Here is a 21,272-nt window from a genome sequence, read left to right as displayed (position 1 = left end):
TTGTCAGGTGGACTCTCCCAGTAACTGCATTGTTGAGGGCACGGCAGATGTTTTGGGACATGTGCTTGTGTAGTGTGGGGATGGCACACCGGGCAAAATAGTGTCGGCTGGGGACCGAGTACCGAGGGACAGCCACCGCCATAAGGTTGCGGAAGGATTCCGTCTCCACCAGCCTAAAAGGCAGCATTTCCAACGCAAGAAGTCGTGAAATGTGTGAATTTAGGACTGTGGCCTGTAGGGCGTTGGCTGCGAATTTGCGCTTTCGTTCAAAGCTCTGGGATATGGACAATTGAACGGTGCGGTGGGACATGGACGTTGATGCTGTTTCTTGAGAAACTGCCATAACAAATGAAAACTGAGAGGAGGGGGCATCTTTGCATGCAGTATGGACAGGGGATTGCCTTGCACGCACAAGAGGGGGTTCTATTACAAGCACAACAGCGGAAGAAGCAGTGGTGACACCCACTGACACTGGTCGTGGACCCTGGAGTTCGCCCCACAAAGTCGGGTGCTTTGCAGGCATGTGCCTGATCATGCTGGTGGTGGTCAGGCTGGTAGTTTTGTCACCCCTGCTGATGCTGGCATGGCAGGTGGTACAAATTGCCTTTTTGGGGTTATCAGCAGAGTCTTTAAAAAAATTCCAGACTCTGGAAGACCTACCGGTTGTACTGGCAACGTCCCTCGTGTTGGTGTTACGGGGAACTGTTACCCGCCTTCTGTGTGTGGCCACCACATTGCTTCTTCCTGCCTTTTGGGGTACTCTGCCTCCCTCCCCCTGTGTGCTGCTGGCCTCGCTCTGCGTGTCCTCCTGCCACGTTGGGTCAGTTACTAGATCATCCACCACCTCCTCCTCTTCCACTTGCACACCACGATCCTCCTCCTCACTTCGTGGCAATTGTGTCTCGTCATCGTCCACCTCTTGTGACAAATTGCCAGCGTCGACTTTCTCTGGCCGTGGCTGTTCAAATATTTGGGCATCGCTACATGGGATCTCCTCTTCCACCACTTCAAGCTGAGCAGGCGAGGGGCACAAATATGGAAATGGACCAGTGAACAGCTCTTCAGAGTGTCCAAGTGTGGGATCAGTTGCTGTCTGACGACACTCGGCATGGTGGGAGGAAGGAGCATCAGGGTGAGGAGTAGTGTGCGGTCGAGACTCACGGCTACTAAAACTTGACCGTGTGGAAGACAGACCGGAGGTGGTGGTGCCCAGGTAACTGGAAGAATTATCTGCTATCCAATTAATAACCTGTTCACACTGATCAGTTCGCAATACTGGTGTTGTAGTGTGCTTCCCTAGTAACTCGGTCAAGAAGTGGGAGCGAGAAGATGTGGCTGTTGGTTGTGGCACATTTTCACCTTGGCCATGGCCCCGTCCTCTACACGCACAATCACCAGAACGTCCAGTTCCACGTCCCTTGCCACGCGCCTTGCCCATTGTAAATGAAGTAAAATAGCTTACACTTGCACTATCAATGGAAAAAGGGTAATAAAAAGGAGATTAGAACCGTGGAACTGCAAAACCACAGTTCTAGCTATCTGGCCTACACCAGACTCTTTTAAACAGTTATATTTGTGTCTGAACAGTCAGGGAGACACTATTACTGTTTTTTTTACGGAAAAAATACCAAAAGCAGGATAATACAGAGATTTGACCCGTGGAACTACAAAACCACAGTTCTATTTCTCTGGCCTACACCAGACTCTTTAAACAGATATATTTGTGTCTGAACAGTCAGGGAAACACTATTACAGTTTTTTTTACGGAAAAAATGCCAAAAGCAGGAAAATACAGAGATTTGACCCGTGGAACTGCAAAACCACAGTTCTATTTCTCCGGCCTACACCAGACTCTTTTAAACAGTTATATTTGTGTCTCAACAGTCAGGGAGACACTATTACAGTTTTTTTTTACGGAAAAAATGCCAAAAGCAGGATAATACAGAGATTTGACCCGTGGAACTGCAAAACCACAGTTCTAGTTATCTGGCCTACACCAGACTCTTTTAAACAGATATATTTGTGTCTGAACAGTCAGGGAGACACTATTACTGTTTTTTTTACGGAAAAAATACCAAAAGCAGGATAATACAGAGATTTGACCCGTGGAACTGCAAAACCACAGTTCTATTTCTCTGGCCTACACCAGACTCTTTTAAACAGATATATTTGTGTCTGAACAGTCAGGGAGACACTATTACAGTTTTTTTTTTTACGGAAAAAATGCCAAAGCAGGATAATACAGAGATTTGACCCGTGGAACTGCAAAACCACAGTTCTAGTTATCTGGCCTACACCAGACTCTTTTAAACAGTTATATTTGTGTCTCAACAGTCAGGGAGACACTATTACAGTTTTTTTTTACGGAAAAAATGCCAAAAGCAGGATAATACAGAGATTTGACCCGTGGAATTGCAAAACCGCAGTTCTATTTCTCTGGCCTACACCAGACTCTTTTAAACAGATATATTTGTGTCTGAACAGTCAGGGAGACACTATTACTGTTTTTTTTACGGAAAAAATGCCAAAAGCAGGATAATATAGAGATTTGACCCGTGGAACTGCAAAACCACAGTTCTATTTCTCTGGCCTGCAACCAGAAAAAATGTAAAACCTGTCAGTTTATAATGACCACAGACAAGATAAAGATCCCCAATTCACATCAGGACTACAAGATCCCAGGTACTTTCAGCTGTATCACATCTAATGTAGTGTACTTAATTGTATGTACCAAATGTCCAGCTGGGGTTCTTTATGTAGTGGAGAGAGGGCAAAAACTTAGGACAAGGATGAATCATCATCGCCACACAACATCACAGACATGAAATTACTGGCATTAAAAGGTAATTTCAAATCTCAAAGAGAAAGAAGAATCTCAGAATATAAACTGATGATGACCTTTGACACTTTCAGAGCAGGAATGAATGTGTCACATGGATTTATGTCATTCTACATCAAATAAGGAATGTGCCCCTCAGACTTGTGAGGCCATCATAACACTGGACCTAGTCACAGGACAATAAAACCTTCACACTCCTTATCTATTAACTGCTAAAATATTTATAGCCAGAACTGTTTATCTCTCCCATAATAACTCTGCTTTCCGTCACCTGTTTTATCTATTGCATTATTTCTGTGTCTTATTGTGTATAAATATGTGACTCTTCAGATTTTGTGTTATACTATGCCTGATGAAGAGACCTGCATAGTCTCGAAAGCTTGCAATTTGTTACCATCTTTTCAGTTAGCCATTAAAAGGTATTAATCCGGTTGATCCATAAGATAAGAAGAAGAAAAACAATACCAGAAAACAATAACCCCATTCATCAGGTGATGAAGCCACCGTGTGTGGCGACACGCGTTGGGCACTGAGTGCCCATCTACACCATCCCGGTGTTGTGCTGTCTCACATTTATGAAATATTGGTCGTATTGCTACTACATTTAGCAGGGGCACTAGTAGCTTGAATGGGGTTATTGTTTTCTGGTATTGTTTTTCTTATTATTATTTTATGGATCAACCGGATTAATGCTATGCTTCTATTTTTGCCGATCTGGTATTTCTGAGCAATATAACAATGCATTATCTGGATATGAGAATTTACTCCCCCATTCCCTTTATATATGCTGTGCACAGGTCACTTTAGCTACGGTGCATTTCTGGTATTACTGGTGGCTATTAGCCATTTTTAGTATTATTTTTTGTGCAATATTGATCACGTAGGATAGCCTGCATTTAGATTATATAATTAATTTTTCCATCATGTATTTGATTCACTGTGATCATGTCTTGGGATGGTCTCTGAAGTAGATGGGCTTTCTACTAGTGGCTAAGTCCACTGTATTTTTACTTGTGTTTTAATGAATTTGATGTGTCTGTGACGTTGTTATATGTATTGATATGAATAAAACTTATATGTATATTATTGTATACTTTTGGTGTATTGTGTATATTGGGTGATCACTGCATATTAGCATACTTCTTTTCTCTTGATTACTAATTCTTTTGCTTTCCCCATGACTCACAATTCAGAAATGTCAGTGGCTGGATGAAAGATGGAAGAGTCTGTTTGGATCCCAGAAACTCACTCAGCTTTTCTGCACACACACTGATTACAAGCAAACAGGTCACAGGTGAGGATGTTACCTTTAGATCACCAGGGTATGTGGACTTTTGATCAGGGTCATTTGGATGTTTTTGTTTGTCATTAAGATTTAAAAAGAGAAAACACGGTAGTTTGACAATAAATGGCTTCACCCAACCAATAACCATGAGTGGAGAAAAAATTCTGCCGGGGTATGTAAACTTTTGAGCACAACTCGTATATATGTATATAAAGAATGATTACAATGATCCTTCAAGGTTTGCTCAATCTTAGAATCAGCCTTTCAGCTCACAAATGTGCTGGAGATGCCACTGTTGATCTAATACTGGAGTGTCAAAAACTAGGTAGGCCATTTAATAAAGACTGTCACTACATTTTCCACAAGTACAGTTTTAAGGTTGTGACAGAGACTGTCGTGTACCTGCCCCTGAAGACAACAAATTGCGTTATGTGAATTTTGACATGCGGTTTTATTGCGTTTTATGATGACATGTAAAATGTATAGAGTGTGTTGTGACTGTAGGGGATCAGCCTTTACCGGGCATTGAATACACTGTGGCTTTAAGAAACCATGCTCCCCTCTGGGTTTTCTGCTTGTGGACTAGTCGCCCCCCCCCCCCCCCCTGCTTCTTGGTCTGTACTGGGAGAGGGAAATGAACCAGGAAGCAGAGGCACGTGTGTGTGTGTGTGTGTGTGGTGTGTGTGTGTATATATGTGTGTGTGTGTATATATGTGTGTGTGTGTGTGTGTGTGTATATATGTGTGTGTGTGTATATATGTGTGTGTGTGTGTGTGTGTGTGTGTGTATCTGAGGGAGCAGAGAGGCTCCTGCCTATTCCAGATAAAGAGAAACTATAAAAAGAAACTTTACAAAAAAACAATATATGCCTCACCATTCATTTAATCCATCCTGCTGCTCATATCTTCTGGGTTCAGACCCACAATGCCGTGACTCTCGGCAAGTATACATAAGGAAAAAGTGGGAGAAGTCTCCAATAAAAAATAATTCTCACTTTATTTGTGCAAAATATTAAAATATATAAAAGTCCATGATAGCGGAGATGCAATCTTGAAGCATTTCAGGCTTACGCCCTTAGTCAGTGAGAATTATTTTTTATTGGAGACTTTTCCCACTTTTTCCTTATGTATAACAAGAAACTGTAAATATCTGGAAAGATAAGAGTACGGAATTTATCAAGATTTGTGTCAGGACTGTGTCAATAGTAGAGAAAGCCATCCCTTTTTGAAGAACACTTTCTCTGAAGGGTGCTGACCTGAGATAACACACAACACAGAGTACCAACCATTTTACCTCAGTGAAACTGAAGCAAGGTTTGCCTGCCTGCAGAAGGAAGAGATCCAATATACAAAGGAAAGGTCTCGAGTGACGTGATACTGCTCGATTACACCACGAACAAGTGGCGGCCTCCATCTGTGTCTAATCTACGCAACAGTGTGTGACTCACCGGTGGTGAACTGTGCTAGGGTTTAGTGTAGTTTTCTTTAGATAGGACGCTGTAGCAGCGTGGCCCGATTAGCGGAAAGCCAGATAGGGGACTAGCCTAGAGTAGTATGTGAAACTTGATGTGTACTGTTGTATTGAGCTTTCATTGCTATATCTGGAGCATAGCTCTGTAGCTCACTTCAGCTATTTCTTCCTGTATTCATGTTATTGATATTGTCATTGTAAATACTGTTATTCTCACTTTCCGGCATATAATCCCTTTGTAAATAATAAAGCCGGAGTTTTGTTTCAGCCTTCTTGTCTGCTGTGCCGTACTTGAATCCTGCATTGCGGTGTTCTTTGGACACCACTACATGACTATTGCAAAGTGTGATAGGTATCGATGCTGCTGTGTGGATGCTGCAAGGTAACACCTAAGGTAACTCTGGTACACTAAACTCAGGGGTAGGGAAAGCATAGGACATCGTTTAGTGACTTTATATATATTAGGGTTTAAGGCTCAGAGCAGTGACAAATAGGGCAAAATAGGTAGTGGTGGGCCTTATTAGAGTATAAGTGATAGGACTAGAGAATAGTTAAATGTTTTGGGACCAGTCCAGTATGTGAGGGGAAAGGTTAAGCAAAAAGGGGAACTACTTAGTGGTTTAGTTAGAGTAAGAGTGAGGTTCGTGTCAAGATCAAGTTCAAGGTGCAATGGGCTGGAGGCACGTGAAGTACATACCCTTCTGACAGCATGAGGTCATACCAAATTTCCTGTGGACCTTCCTGCAACATCCAGGATCTCCGGCCCGAATTAGGCACTGAGAAGTGTGCCTTAATCCCTACAGAGGAAGCCGCATGGAAAACCGCGTGAGGGAAACGTGGCGAATCTCGGGAATCCTGTGGTGCTGGATGGGGAGTCCCTAGCGCTAACAGGACCTGTTAAAGTAGGGACAGTCCGAGCTGAACGTAAGCAAATGCTTGAAATGTACTGTCTTGATGGAACAAAAACCGGAGGGTGCTATGCCCGATACTGCATGTTAAAGACTGATGTACTTGAACTGTCCAGTAAAGTTGAACTTGTTAAACAAACTGGGTGTCCGCTGATGTGTGTGCGGCTGGTCCTGGAACTGAGCACATGACGAAGCCACGCAGGCGAAACGTGCGTTGAGGCGCTCTATCTTTTCATTCACAGCAGCTCCTCCACACTTCTGACTAATATGTCCCAAGGTAATGCCTTTTAAGATTAGATCTGCACATATTGAACTATGTTAAGATATCTTATACATGCTTTGGAAGATTAATTCTGAATGCCTTTGTGCATATAGCTCCGGTGTCTTCCTTATAAGCAGGACACAGGTTATGTTGTGCATGTCTGAATATATATCCGGGCACATTTAGTGTGGAGCACTCTGCAGTTGATGAAATGGTCTCTTTCTCTTTTTGGGTTATTCCATCCTATCCCTAGCTTGGCCACTCACTTCAGTCACCATTTATACTTTTTTACTTGCTGTTCACTATACAAAATAATCTTTGCATAATAAAATGTATTTGTTCTCATGAACAGTTATATCTCTGGTTGTTTCTGTTTGAGAGTAGTGTCCTCCATATATATCCTAGTGGATTCTGGTTACACTTCTCTCTTTTTCTTTTTGGTGTTAGACAACAAAGGCCCTCAGCCTGCAAGTGAGTACAATGCAATGATATAGCACAACACTAATGGACAGGGACACCATTTGTTTGTAAAGTGCCAGGGCATGGAAAAGCAGCAGCTCACCCACGGCTATCACCCTGGCACCTTACACAGTAACACCCAGAATGCTGCAGCAATCAACCAACAGATAGTCATAGACTTTTATATATAATTTCCAAAAAGATAGTTATGGCCAGCTAAGACATATGAAACAGTCAAGTGACACATCCCTGGATTCAGGATCTCTGCCCGTATATCATGCTTCTCTCAGATTACATATCAAAAACCTGCTGAAAGATTACCTTTAATTTAGCTCAGTGCTTTCGCAAAACTGAAAGTATCTAAAGTCTTATGGTCAGACTCATCACATAAAACAGATGTGGAGGAAAACATACAGTATTCAGAGGAAATAAGTACACTATTGAGCTTTGCTGATACATGAAAGAAAATAAAGACAACCCTGGACACATCCTGCTCACATCCAGCCTATATTACAGGCAGAGACACTCCCAAAAGAGATAAGCCTGAAACTTGGATTAGTCAGCAAGCTGCCTAGCTGGGTGTCTGAAAATGAATGAAGATTACAGACTAAAACTTAGTCCACTTTTACTAATTAAAAGTGTCTGTAGACTTTAAAGTGAATGTATCATCAAAAAGGGTGTTATTTAAATCAGGTTGTTATGTTAATTGTATTTCTTAAAAAATGAGTCAATACTTTTTTTCATATCACAATATGTATTTAGTATTTGCAAAAAAAGACAACTTACAATTTTCAGATTGGCCACTGGGGCTATTGTAGAATTAGACTTCCTATTGTTTGTTGTTTGCAGTAGATGTAATCAAGGTGGCGGGATGCAACGCACAGAGACACAAGGCAAGGACAGTCGGAAATGGTTATAAACAGTTCATGTATACATGAACAAGGGGATAACAGCAAGGGTATTGAACGGTAATTTGAAATATTAGCAAAATACGAAGTCTCTCAAAGTAATGTGGTGCACCCAGTCAGGGAAGTCAGCACGTCAGTTCTTTATCTCTGTATATGGCCCTAGCGGGGGTCACCGGTTATTCCCGCTAGGCCGCAAGTCTTTTCCGGACAAAATCAATTAGAGCAAGTTTAGCTTCTTCCGCCCCAACTGTTCCCCTCCCAACCTGAGTACCTAAACCCAACTGGCCCCGGTACCGTGAGTGAACAGTAGAAGTGACGGCCCTGTTCACGTATGCAGCTCCTCAGCTTTCACTGGCGTGACTTTCCTGGCTCAGCAGTCTCCTAACTCCTCTCTTCCTGGCCGTTGGAGGCAGTCTCTCAAGCCGTGGAGAACTCAGTCAGCTTGAGATCACCCGTGTGAAGTCTCTACATGGAACAGTCCAGCTACAGGATAATTTCTAGACTATTGTCATTTACTGTGATAACTCGCACAAGAATGATCAGTGCCATTGGTCCAAATCTTTGGTCAGGGGCCTGGCTCAGTCTTCCGGCTCGTACTTGCACAACCTCCGGCGGAGCTCCTTGATCTGCTCGTTCTTGCAGCTCAGGATGTCCTTCATGTTGTGGTAGGCACCGGTTTCCTGGAATTTCTTGTCCAGCTCCTTCTCCGCGTCGGTGGGCGACGTCGGGTTCCGCAAACTCACTCAGCACCGCAAGCAGGTTCCGACTCTCTTCAGTAGGCACAGCACTCGAGTCACATCTGTGATGGATCCGGAGCTCATTCACCGGCGCCCGGCTGTGGCACATCGCAGGCCTCCGGCTTAGACCTGCCACGCGGGGCTTCTCAACACGCAGGGAGAATGTCTGCTCCTCTCTGCTGCTTGGCGCCAAAAACCCCTCAGGCTTGGCGCGCTGGCCTCTTGTACATTGGAACTCCTTCCTGGAAGTCACCTGACTGGGTCCAGAGTCTAAATCTGCTCCCCCTTCAACTTCTCTTGTACATCTCGGTTCCGCATGACTGTGCCTGACCAGCAGATGGCAATCTCTCTCTATCTTTGAAGCACCCTGTAAGAATCCTCTTAGAGGGCATTTTGTCTCCATTACAAAGACAATGTGGTCACATAGTGCTGTGTCTTCTGCAATAAACTGTATAACTGGAATGGGTAAGGCTTTATGCACTGAGTCTTTTTGTTGAGTTTTTGGAGTGGAAGATGAGCAGAAATTCCAAGTTTGTATAAATTTGTGTTTTTTTAGGAGAATTTGAAGAGTTTTCACTCTGTTACTGCTCCAAAAAGTCCTAAAAAACTCGGTGTGGGCATACTCCAATAGTTTTAGGTAGTGGGTAAAATATTAGGTTAAAGGTGAAGCCTAGTAAAAGTTAACATTGTAATTCATATTTTTATCTTTTCTAGTTCACTATGTGAATTAAAGTTAAAGGGGAATTCCCATCTCAGTCATTAATCTCAGCCATGGAACATATGTCTCTATAGCCTGGCCATAACTGTTCAGATCTACGGACACAGCCAAACAGGCGGAGCTACGCTCTTCTGTAACTTCCATTTACTGCTATGGGTAGGAGTTGCAGAAACAGTATAGAACTGCCTGCATGGCTATTTCCATAGCCCCCTGACCACTTGTGGTTAGTACATATTTATGCACAGATATTCCCTATGAAAATATCACATTAATAACCACACAAATGTCCTCTGGTCTACATTGATGTACTGAGAGAAGATATCCCCATCAAATAGAGGTTTTAGATATGAATAATTGCTCTATTTAATCTGACATAGTATTTAAATAGCAGAGTATTGCTTATGTTGGCAAACTACAGAAGTAGATGACACAATGGAGGAATAAAAGGAGAATGGTTTCGATTATTTAACCATTTTTCTATGATAATTTTAATCTAAGGTATTATCATGCCATCTAGTGGTCAGACTTATGTACTGCGTAGATTACTTCACGAGCACTTTTGTTCATGACTTAGAAATGCATGTATGTTAAATCAGTAAACACATTTGGTCAGTCGTTTTTATTTTTCGGGGTACCATTCTCTAGTCTGTCACAGGTGTCTCTAACACTAAATGTTTATGGAAATTTGTTAGCATTAAAAGTGGAACAATATTCAGGTGTGTTTATAAGGGTCACAACGGGCTTAGGAACACATCAATGACCCCAAACACCAGTGAAAATGGTTTCCATCTATATGATGTTATGATGTTTCACCCCCCAGGGAGCCGCATACTGTTGGCTGACATGGAGCTTAGGGACCCTCGCATACTTCAGGAACAGAGAAACTCCAGTTTATAAAACAAAATGTTTCTTTATTGTTGAACTTGACTAACAGTACATCCAGATGATAGCAAGCGCACTGCTAAGGGAATACATCGTCTGTCATTTACAGAGGTTTATTCTCTATAAAGGGTCTTTTTTGCCACTAGGCACTGGAGGGATGCTGTGGCACATTAGCGTAAAAAAGATAAGAAGTTTTTTCGTTATCCCCTTCATGGCCGCTGGATAAAATAGCCAAACCGGCATTTTCGCCAAGGTGTGGGTGGGGTTGGAGGTTCCAGGCATTCATTTGTATTCATGTCTTTAAGTTACAGATACAAATGAAGATGTGAAGATACAAGCACTGGCGTCAGTATACAGGAGGGAGAGTGTGAGGACACAGTATAAGGAGCAATATAAAGGAGGGACAGTGTGAGGAGACAGTATGGGAGATCAGCATACAGGAGGGACAGTGTGAGGAGACAGTATAAGGAGCAATATAAAGGAGGGACAGCGTGAGGAGACAGTATGGGAGATCAGCATACATGAAGGACAGTGTGAGGACACAGTATGAGGGGCAGCATGCAGGAAGGATAGTGAGAGGATACAGTATGGAAAAGCAGCATACAGGAGGGACACTGTGAGGACATGGTATGCAGGTCAGTATACAGGAGGGACAGTGTGAGGACATGGCATGCAGAGGGGGCAGTATGCAAGATGGGCAGTGTGGAGAGGGGGTAATATGCAGGAGGGACAGTATGAGGTCACAGTATGGAGAGGAAATGTATACAGGAGAAACAGTGTGAGGGCACAGTATGGGGAAGTCAATATACAGGAGGGACGGTATGATCTCAGAGAATATATGGGTCAGTATACAGGAGGGATAATGTGAGATCAGAGTATATTTGGGCAGTATACAAGAGGAACAGTTCGAGGTCACTGTGGGAGGTCAACTAATAGGAAAGAGAGTGTGAAGTCACATTGTAGGGTCAGTATTAAGCTGTGTGCCCACTATGTGTTTTTTAAGCATTTACGCAGCGGCAATTGCGCTGTAGAAATGCTTAAAAAATGCTTGGTAGAAGGTCTGCCATGTTCCCCAATTATAATGCACATGCTGCGGAAATTTCCGCTGCGGATTATCATTGCGGAATAATTCGCATCACTACCAATTATTTTTGCGGAATCGCGGTGCTTTCGCCGCCATTGACTTGCGTTGGACCGCAAAACATCTGCATTACTGAATCTGCACATGCGGATATCATGTGGATATCATGCGGATTCAATGTGCGGATGGTACCCGGGTTTGGAGAAGAGGAGACTCTCCTCCAGACCCGGGTACCATAGTACCTGTAAAGAAAAGAATAAAATAAAATATATACATTATACTTACCTTCTGATGGCACCCAGTGTCCATAGCGATCCGTCCTGGCTTGCCGGCAGCTCGCGATAGTCTAAAAGGACCTGCCATGACGTCATTAAGGCATGTGACGGGTCATGCGACCGCCGTCTTCAGCGCTCGCGTGACCCATCACATGACTAAATGACGTCACCCCAGGTCCTTTTAGACTATTGCGAGCTGCCGGCAAGCCAGGACGGATCGCTATGGACACCGGGGGCCATCAGAAGGTGAGTATAATATTTATTTTTTCGTTTTTACCATTCTTTACGGTCACACTATATAAATCCATGCCTTTTGCATGGGTTTATATAGTGTGACCAAGTTGTCAAGCACTTTCCAAGTGATGCTAAAATCACTTGGAAAGTGTTTGACAACCCGCATGCGGAAATGCATGTGAAGAACGCTTCACATCCGCATGTCCCTGGCAGGAAAAATGCATGTACAATCCGCATGTACAATCCGCATGTACAATCCGCATGTACAATCCACATGCGTTTTTTCTGCCAGGGAGATGCAGAAACGCTCAGGAAAAATCCGGAGCATTTCAGCATCGTGGGCACATAACCTAAGGGAAAGATAATGTAAGGTCACAGTATAGGAGAGGCAAATACACAGGAGGGAAAGTGTGGAGTCACAATATGGCGTGTCAGTATTAAGGAGGGGGAAATATCAGGTCACTGTATCACAGTATTTATCCTGGACAATTGTGGCGTTTAAATGATTGTCAGTCAGATACTGTTTAGACAGGCCTACCACACTTTCATGTACGTAGAACGATTGTTAACCTGATTATTCTGTGTGCATAAAATAGCATTGTTCTCAGCAACACATGTCCTATTTCCACTTTGCGATTGACTTGCAAGACCGATAATATTTATGGGAGCTTAAAAATCATTTTACACAACAAACATTTTTCTCGTGCATCGGAGTTTTGGCAGCCTGTTTAGATAGGCCGATGTTTGGTTCTTGATTATCAACCAGTCTAAATGCATCTTAAAGAGTTACTCAACTTTTTGAAGATTTTTTTTACGTTTTAGACAGTTTATTTCTGAGCAGATTGGTGGGTGTCCAGGTCCTGAGCCCTCACCAATCTTCCAAAAGACGCCTTAGAAGCGCGCAGCCCAGGAGATAAGAGCAGACACACATTGGAGTATGGATGCAGTTAAAAGTCATAGGCTCCTGTATCATGAGCTGTTCATTTCTAAGAGGTCTTTTGAGCAATCAGTGGGGTTCTGAGCACCTAGACCCCACTTATCTGCTCAAAATTAAAGGGCCTAAAATATCTAAAATATGTTCAAAAAGTTAAATTTAAATTACTCTTTAAAAGTTTTACAGTGCTACTGCATGCATCTTATCAGTACCGTGGTTCCTGTATGGTCCGCAGTCTTATGATGGCTGGTAGCAACATCTCCCATTATCTCCTTACCATTAAGGACATCCCGGGAGATGTAGGTTCATGTGATATAATTGTATGTGGCTGGGCTGACCTGACAGTGTAATTAATCTCTGTAGTTTGGTGCTATATTCATAAATTGATGGCAGTTCTGGTGCTGTATTAATGTACTAGTGGCGGTTCTGGTGCTGTATTCTTGTACTCAATGGCGGTGCTTGTGAAGTATTCCTGTACTGATGGTGGTTCTGTATTCAGGTACTTATGGTAGTTTTGGTGATTGTGAAGACACGGGGTCTTCCGTGGGCGTAACACTACTGAGACAACACAGGGTGCAGGTAAAACAGTGTGGCAATACTTTATTGAACCACAATGTGGACAATAAACACATAGAACAGTTCCAGCAAGTACCCAAGATGGTACAACATTACACAGTCCTTACCCTTCCGCTGGCCCTCTGAGAATAGAGTAGCTGCGATTTCGGGGTTTCAAGGGCCGACTACCCCCACCAGTTGCATCCTGCTTTTGGCGGGCCCCCAAAGAGAGAAGGTAACGACAAGCTTAGGAAACTAGCCAAAAGCAGTGAAGTCTGGGTCCAGGTGATCTAATTGTCCCAACCTGTATTCTTCAAGACGTCTCTGAGGGTTCAGCAATGGTCAATGGAGCTAATCTGTATTCCTCCAGCTGGGGCCGAAGTCCCCTAAGCTGACATGCTGTAGAATGACACAGAATAGAGGCAGAGACCCCTTTTTTATAGATCACAGTTGTCCTTGCAACCATCATTCACAGGTCAAGGGTCAGGGATCAAGGTGGAAGGGGCTCATTACTCATTATTTGAGCATTTAATCAACTTGCATGGTTTGGTACAATACGTAATCAGCATATTATCACAGTATTTCTCCATGTCTTTATCTTGCAAGATTTGCAGACAATATGTTACAGTACGTGTCAACTCAAGTGTTAACATTCAGGATTATTCAAACAATACTCTGTGCTAATCAACCAAAGTAGAACACCAATGCAAAAGTCAACATGAAGATAAAAGCATATAGCTCCTGACTTACTGAATTTGTCTGGCATAATTAAGTAGAGTGATGTATTCATGTATATGTGATGTGGTCTTTATTCATGTGATGATGGTGATTTTGATGCTGTTATACTGATGGTGGGTCTGGTGCACTATTTCTGTAGTGATGGTGGGTCTGGAGATATATGTATGTACAAATTCTTAATTTGTCAGACTTGACAATAGATTATTATAGGGCCAGTGTGCTGACAACAAAAAAGACTGAAAATATAGCTGTCTGAACAAGACCAGATATGTCAGCTGAATAAGTGTTTAACTACAGCCTGAGCCCTCCATACAATTCCAATATTTGTTGGCCTTCATGATGTTTCGAATTATCATTGGTTTGGCAGGTGTCTTGCCCAACTTGACCATACACAGATTGAAGACTCCTGTATTCTCTATGAGAAAGCTGTTGCTAGACATCTCTGGTGGTGGCTTATCTCTCAAGGAGCAAAAAGATCTACAATTCAAAATTGGAATTGCCGGATCACTATCCATGCCAACAATCATCTGTCAGGAGCCACAAAACACATTAGACTGTTGGTTGAACCCATAGATATCGGTGCGTTCAGCTGAAGTTAGTCTACTGTGTATTGGGAGCCTTAACTACTATCTAAAAGGTATGGGCATTTTTAGTATGGCTTACCAATAGATGGAGTTATCACTTGAATTGCCCAGGGTAGCATGAATGCCAAATACGCCCTGGCTTTACGGTTTTCAGTTGCGGGTCAACACTTGAAGTTAACATTACAGTTACATGGCACAAAGTATTTGGTCCCTTTATTCATCCTAAAACCACTCCAGTGTTTTTTTTATTGCAGCACTGGAGTGGTGCTACTAATCTAAGTTCCTTGCCCCAAGTCTCATACTTACCAGCCACCGGCTTCATTTTTTATCAGATACTTTCCTGTCAGTCTCCATCAATTTGTAACCTGCCACATTGCTTCAGTGCTTGCTGGGCGAGCCAGAAGTCACAACTCCGTGTAAGTCTGTGAGAGAGAGAACGAGGGTCTCATAGACTTACATTGAGAGCTTGTGACTGTTAAAAGTCAGTCAGAAGTTGCGGTCACAAGACAGCGTCACGGGACCTGAGTGGCACCGGGATCAAGTGAAGATGGCATCTGGTAAGTTTAAGACTAGGGGCAGGGAATTTAGATTAGAAGCACCACTTCAGCCCTGAAGTAAAAAAATACCGCTGGAATGGTGCTTTAAGGTGGCCATACACATTAGATTGCTGTCGTCCAGCAATATATACACACACGGCCCACACTTGTACACACACACACGGCACACACATACATGGCACAGTTATACACACACAGCACATACTTGTACACACACACTTGTATACACGCAAGGCCCACACTTGTACACACACACACTGTACGCACACACAGCACACACTTGTACCCACACATGTACACGGCACACACTTGTACACACATGGTCCACACTTGCACACACACATGGCACACACACAAGGCTCACACTTGTACACACACATACACGGCACACACATACATGGCACACTTATACACACACAACACATGCTTGTACACACGGCACACACTTGTACACACGTACACAGCACACACTTGTACACACACATACACGGCACACTTATACACACACGGCACACATTTATACACACGTACATGGTACACACTTGTACATATATGTACATAGCACACGCATGCCACACAACAAATTCTCAGTAGATACACACATTACACACAGCACATGTATGGAGGACAACAAACATTCATATAAACACATACAGATATCTCACAGACAGCACACAGTACACACACCTCAGATACACACAGTACAGACAACTCAGATGCACACAGTACAGACAACTGAGATACACACAGTACAGACACCTCAGATACACACAGAACAGACACCTCAGATGTACACAGTACAGACACCTCAGATATACACAGTACAGACACCTCAGATGCACAAAGTACAGACACCTCATATACACACAGTACAGACACCTCAGATGCACACAGTATAGACACCTCAGATGTACACAGTACAGACACCTCAGATGCACACAGTACACACCTCAGATAAACACAGTACACATACCTCAGACACACGTAATACAGACACCTCAGATGCACGCAGGACAGACACCTCAGATGCACACAGTACAGACACCTCAGATAATTATTATACAGACACCTCAGATGCACACAGTACAGATACCTCAGATGCACACAATACACACCTCAGATAAACACAGTACACATACCTCAGACACACGTAATACAGACACCTCAGATGCACGCAGGACAGACACCTCAGATGCACAAAGTATAGACACCTCAGATGCACACAATAGACACCTCAGATGCACACAGTACAGACACCTCAGATACACGCAGAACAGACACCTCAGATGCACACAGTATAAACACCTAAGATGCACACAATAGACATCTCAGATGCGCACAGTACAGACTTCTCAGATCCGCACAGTACAGACACCTCAGATGCGCACAGCACAGACACCTCAGATGCGCACAGCACAGACACCTCAGATGCGCACAGTACAGACACCTCAGATGCACAGAGTACAGATACCTCAGATGCACACAGTACAGACACCTCAGATGTGCTCAGTACAGACACCTCAGATGCGCACAGTACAGACACCTCAGATGCGCACAGTACAGACACCTCAGATGCGCACAGTACAGACACCTCAGATGCACACAATGCAGACTCCTCAGATGCGCACAGTACAGACACCTCAGGTGCGCACAGTACAGACACCTCAGATGCACACAGTACAGACACCTCAGATGCACACAGTACAGACACCTAAGATACAGTACAGACACCCCAGATGCAAACAGTATAGACACCGCAGATGCACACAGTACAGACACCTCAGATGCGCACAATACAGACGCCTCAGAAGCGCACAGTACAGACACCTCAGATGCACACAGTGCAGACACCTCAGATACAGTACAGACACCCCAGATGCAAACAGTGCAGACACCTCAGATGCACACAATACAGACGCCTCAGATGCACACAGTACAGACACCTCATATACAAACAGTACAGACCCCTCAGATGCACACAATACAGACGCCTCAGATGCACACAGTACAGACACCTCAGATGCACACAGTACAGACACCTCAGATGCACACAGTACAGACACCTCAGATGCACACAATATAGACACCTCAGATGTACACAGTACAGATAACTCAGATGCACACAGTACACACCTCAGATAAATACAGTACAGATAACTCAGACGCACATAGTACAGACGCCTCAGACTCACACAATGCAGACATCTCAGACGCACACAATACAGACACCTCAGACGCGCACAGTACAGACACCTCAGATGCACACAGTACAGACTCCTCAGATGCACACAGTACAGACTCCTCAGATGCACACAATAGACACCTGAGATGCACACAATAGACACCTCAGATGTGCACTATACAGACACCTCAGATGCGCACAGTACAGACTCCTCAGATCCGCACAGTACAGACACCTCAGATGCGCACAGTACAGACACCTCAGATGTGCACAGTACAGACACCTCAGATGCACACAGTACAGACACCTCAGATGCACACAGTACAGACACCTCAGATGCATATATAACAGATACCTCAGATACTCACAGTACAGACACCTCAGATGCACACAGTACAGACACCTTAGATGCGCACAGTGCAGTCACCTCAGATGCACACAGTACAGACACCTTAGATGCACACAGTACAGACTCCTCACATGCGCACAGAACAGACACCTTAGATGCACACAGTACAGACACCTCAGATGCACACAGTACAGACTCCTCACATGCGCACAGAACAGACACCTTAGATGCACACAGTACAGACACCTCAGATGCACACAGTACAGACACCTCAGATGCGCACAGTACAGACACCTCAGATGCGCACAGTAGAGACTCCTCAGATGCGCACAGTGCAGACACCTCAGATGCGCACAGTACAGACACCTCAGATGCACACAGTGCAGTCACCTCAGATGCACACAGTACAGACACCTCAGATGCACACAGTACAGACTCCTCACATGCGCACAGTACAGACACCTCAGATGCACACAGTACAGACACCTCAGATGCACACAGTACAGACACCTCAGATGCGCACAGTACAGACACCTCAGATGCACACAGTACAGACACCTCAGATGCGCACAGTACAGACACCTCAGATGCATATAGTACAGACACCTCAGATGCACACAGTACAGACACCTCAGATGCACACAATGCACATGCTGCTTTATCTTGAAAGGAATGAAGATGTTCCTCACTATGAGCTGCAGCTTCTCCTGCTCACAACAGCACTGTCCCAGCAGACACCTCCCTGCCCTCTCCTCTGCTGGGACTGCTGACAGGTGCAGGAGGAGCTGACAGGACTGGAGCTTTCCCCATCACCAGAAGCAGCACAACACAGGTGGATACAGGAGAACTTATCTCACAGCTCATCTTTGTAGACGCCGTCCATATCTAGCCAACCCTCCCCCTCAGAGGCTCCGTGCAGGAGGATAGGAGCACTGGCCAGTGAGCACTTCTATCACTCTGATGGGGGAGGTTCAGTGGCCAGTGCTCTTGTCCTTCTCTGTATGCTCCTCTTTCAATACCAGGTTTTCACCAAAGGTCCTGAAGTTACCCAGACTGCAAGGCCTGTGGTGACATCATGGTCACATAGCAGGTCACATGATCGTGATATCACTACAGGTCCTAAACCAGTCTCTACATCAGAAGCTTCACTGATAATGCTATTATCAGTGAAGCTCCTGCTGTAGATGATGGGGGCCCCCAAAAGCGTGTGGGCCCTAGGCAGATGCCTAGTCTGCCCTGCCCTGACTACAACTGACTACCATCTACTCACTAACTCTGTCCAGGAGCTGCCTTATGAACTCCCTTACCAGTGTGTCTGCAAATACGGGCATGATCAAAAACAATTACAGTTATATTATATCAGACTTCTAACTCATTCAAAAATGAATATAATCCAATATTAATCTGATAGGTGACTGGAACAACTTCATGGTCAATCTCCTGAGAAGAATTTCATGCCTTTGATTAGTTTCTAAATGTTGCGTACTCATGCAGTCTTCATGCCAGTACTTCTTATGCCTGGACTTGTTAGTTAGATCACGATTGAAGTCCTGCAGTCCTGCAGTTTTTTAAGCTGCGTATTTTTAAAACAAATGCAAGTAACCTATTTTACTTAATGGGTGCAAAAATAGTGCAGAAAATCTGCAACATCAAGAACTCACCAAAAGCTCATTGTGGGAACGTAGTGTTATGTTCTGCAACTAACAACTTAGGAATAGAAGGGAAATGTTGTCCCTGCACTGACACTCTGCTTAAATCCTATGCTGGGGTGGGTGCCCCATTCCTTGTGAATAGCCCCACTGACGATCCTGCACTGAACTCAAACGAAGACCTGAAGGAAGGGGAAAGGGGTCCCTAAAAGATCTAAGGACCGGGAGCAAAAACAGGAGACCTCCTAACAGAAAAGTCAGTTGCAGAAACGAAGATTAAAGGGAACAAAACTGGTGGAAAAAGAAGTCCCAGGATAACAATTGTCCTAAGCACAAAGAACTAACAAGGCAACTTAGCCAGAGCACAAGCGTAACAACACTGATGTCCAGCAAGAAATGGGAGACAGGTGCTGAGTAATAAAGAGTGAGGAGATCACGTGACCAAGACACCCAGCACCAGAGGAAAAGAGTAGAAGCCAGCAAACCACAAAAAGATGGCAGAAAAGTAAAACAACATAGATTATAACACATAGCCTAATTCTTCCTATCTATGCATATCTATCTATGCATATATTAGCTAGAAAAGGTTTTCTCTCATAGAAGCTCCGAGTTTTTGCAAGAAAAAATGGTTTTATTATGTTTAAGCATTTTTTTTTCAATAACTTTTTTTTACAAAAACACAGAGCTTTTATGGGAGCAAGCTATTCACCTTTGATAGCTTTGCTATATATTTTTTTATTATTAAAGGATAACACCAGATACTATTTGCACTTGCTATGATGCAGAAAAGACTAAAACTTGTTCATCAGCAGTTACTAAAAAACATTGCGCATTAATAATTACATAAACATACATATTATGTGATATAATTATTCGCAATCACACGCTGCAATATGCAACATATCAGCTGCATGACAAGGCGGTTAAAAATACATATCAGGAGACATCTTTCAGCAGATGCTCCAAACGTTTTTTTCAAGAACTTGAAGCTAATTTGGACGCATGTAATGTAATAAAATTAAGAAAGTGAAAAAACAATTGGAAATGGGGATTATAGGAGAAAGATATGTTATCAGGAATCGTGGTGATTCTTTACCTAGAAGACTAGATCACCTTTAGCTATATGAAACATTATGAATACATGTATTTATTAATTTTTATAACTTTTAGCTATGTATTTATGCTTTTTTGAGGAACTATTGATAATTAGAGGCAGCACGTTTTTCATTGGAGGAAACAGATAACGTGAAGTCACTGTTCGACAGGCAATCTCTGCATGTGTAACAGCACTCTAACAGCCGTGACACTTGCAGCTGCGGCGACAGTAAAAGAAATGCCGAGGACGCTAAAATACACGGCAAGCACTCTCGGGTGCTCGTCGGAAAGGGTTAATGAAACATACTCGCTCTACACTATTCACTACCTCTGGCGGGGCAGCTTATTTCCCAAGGAACACAGGGATTGGTTATTGAAATTACAATGGCCAGGTGCATCTTTCTCTTCAATATTATCTATCAGGGGAGAGTTGGGAGCCCTCATACACATTGGATGGTCAGCCAAATCTGCTGAAATTGGTTATACACTACTATGATATTGAAGACTAGTCGTTAGATAGGTCATCAATTTCAGAATGGTGGGCATCCAACACCTGGCAACCCTTCAAAGC

The sequence above is a fragment of the Phyllobates terribilis genome, unplaced genomic scaffold (genome assembly GCF_046119375.1).
Source record: "Phyllobates terribilis strain yellow unplaced genomic scaffold, ASM4611937v1 Scaffold_1__5_contigs__length_1240528914, whole genome shotgun sequence".
In the NCBI taxonomy this organism is placed as follows: domain Eukaryota; kingdom Metazoa; phylum Chordata; class Amphibia; order Anura; family Dendrobatidae; genus Phyllobates; species Phyllobates terribilis.
The sequence above is the reverse complement of the archived record's forward strand: the minus strand, read 5'-3'. Positions refer to the sequence as shown.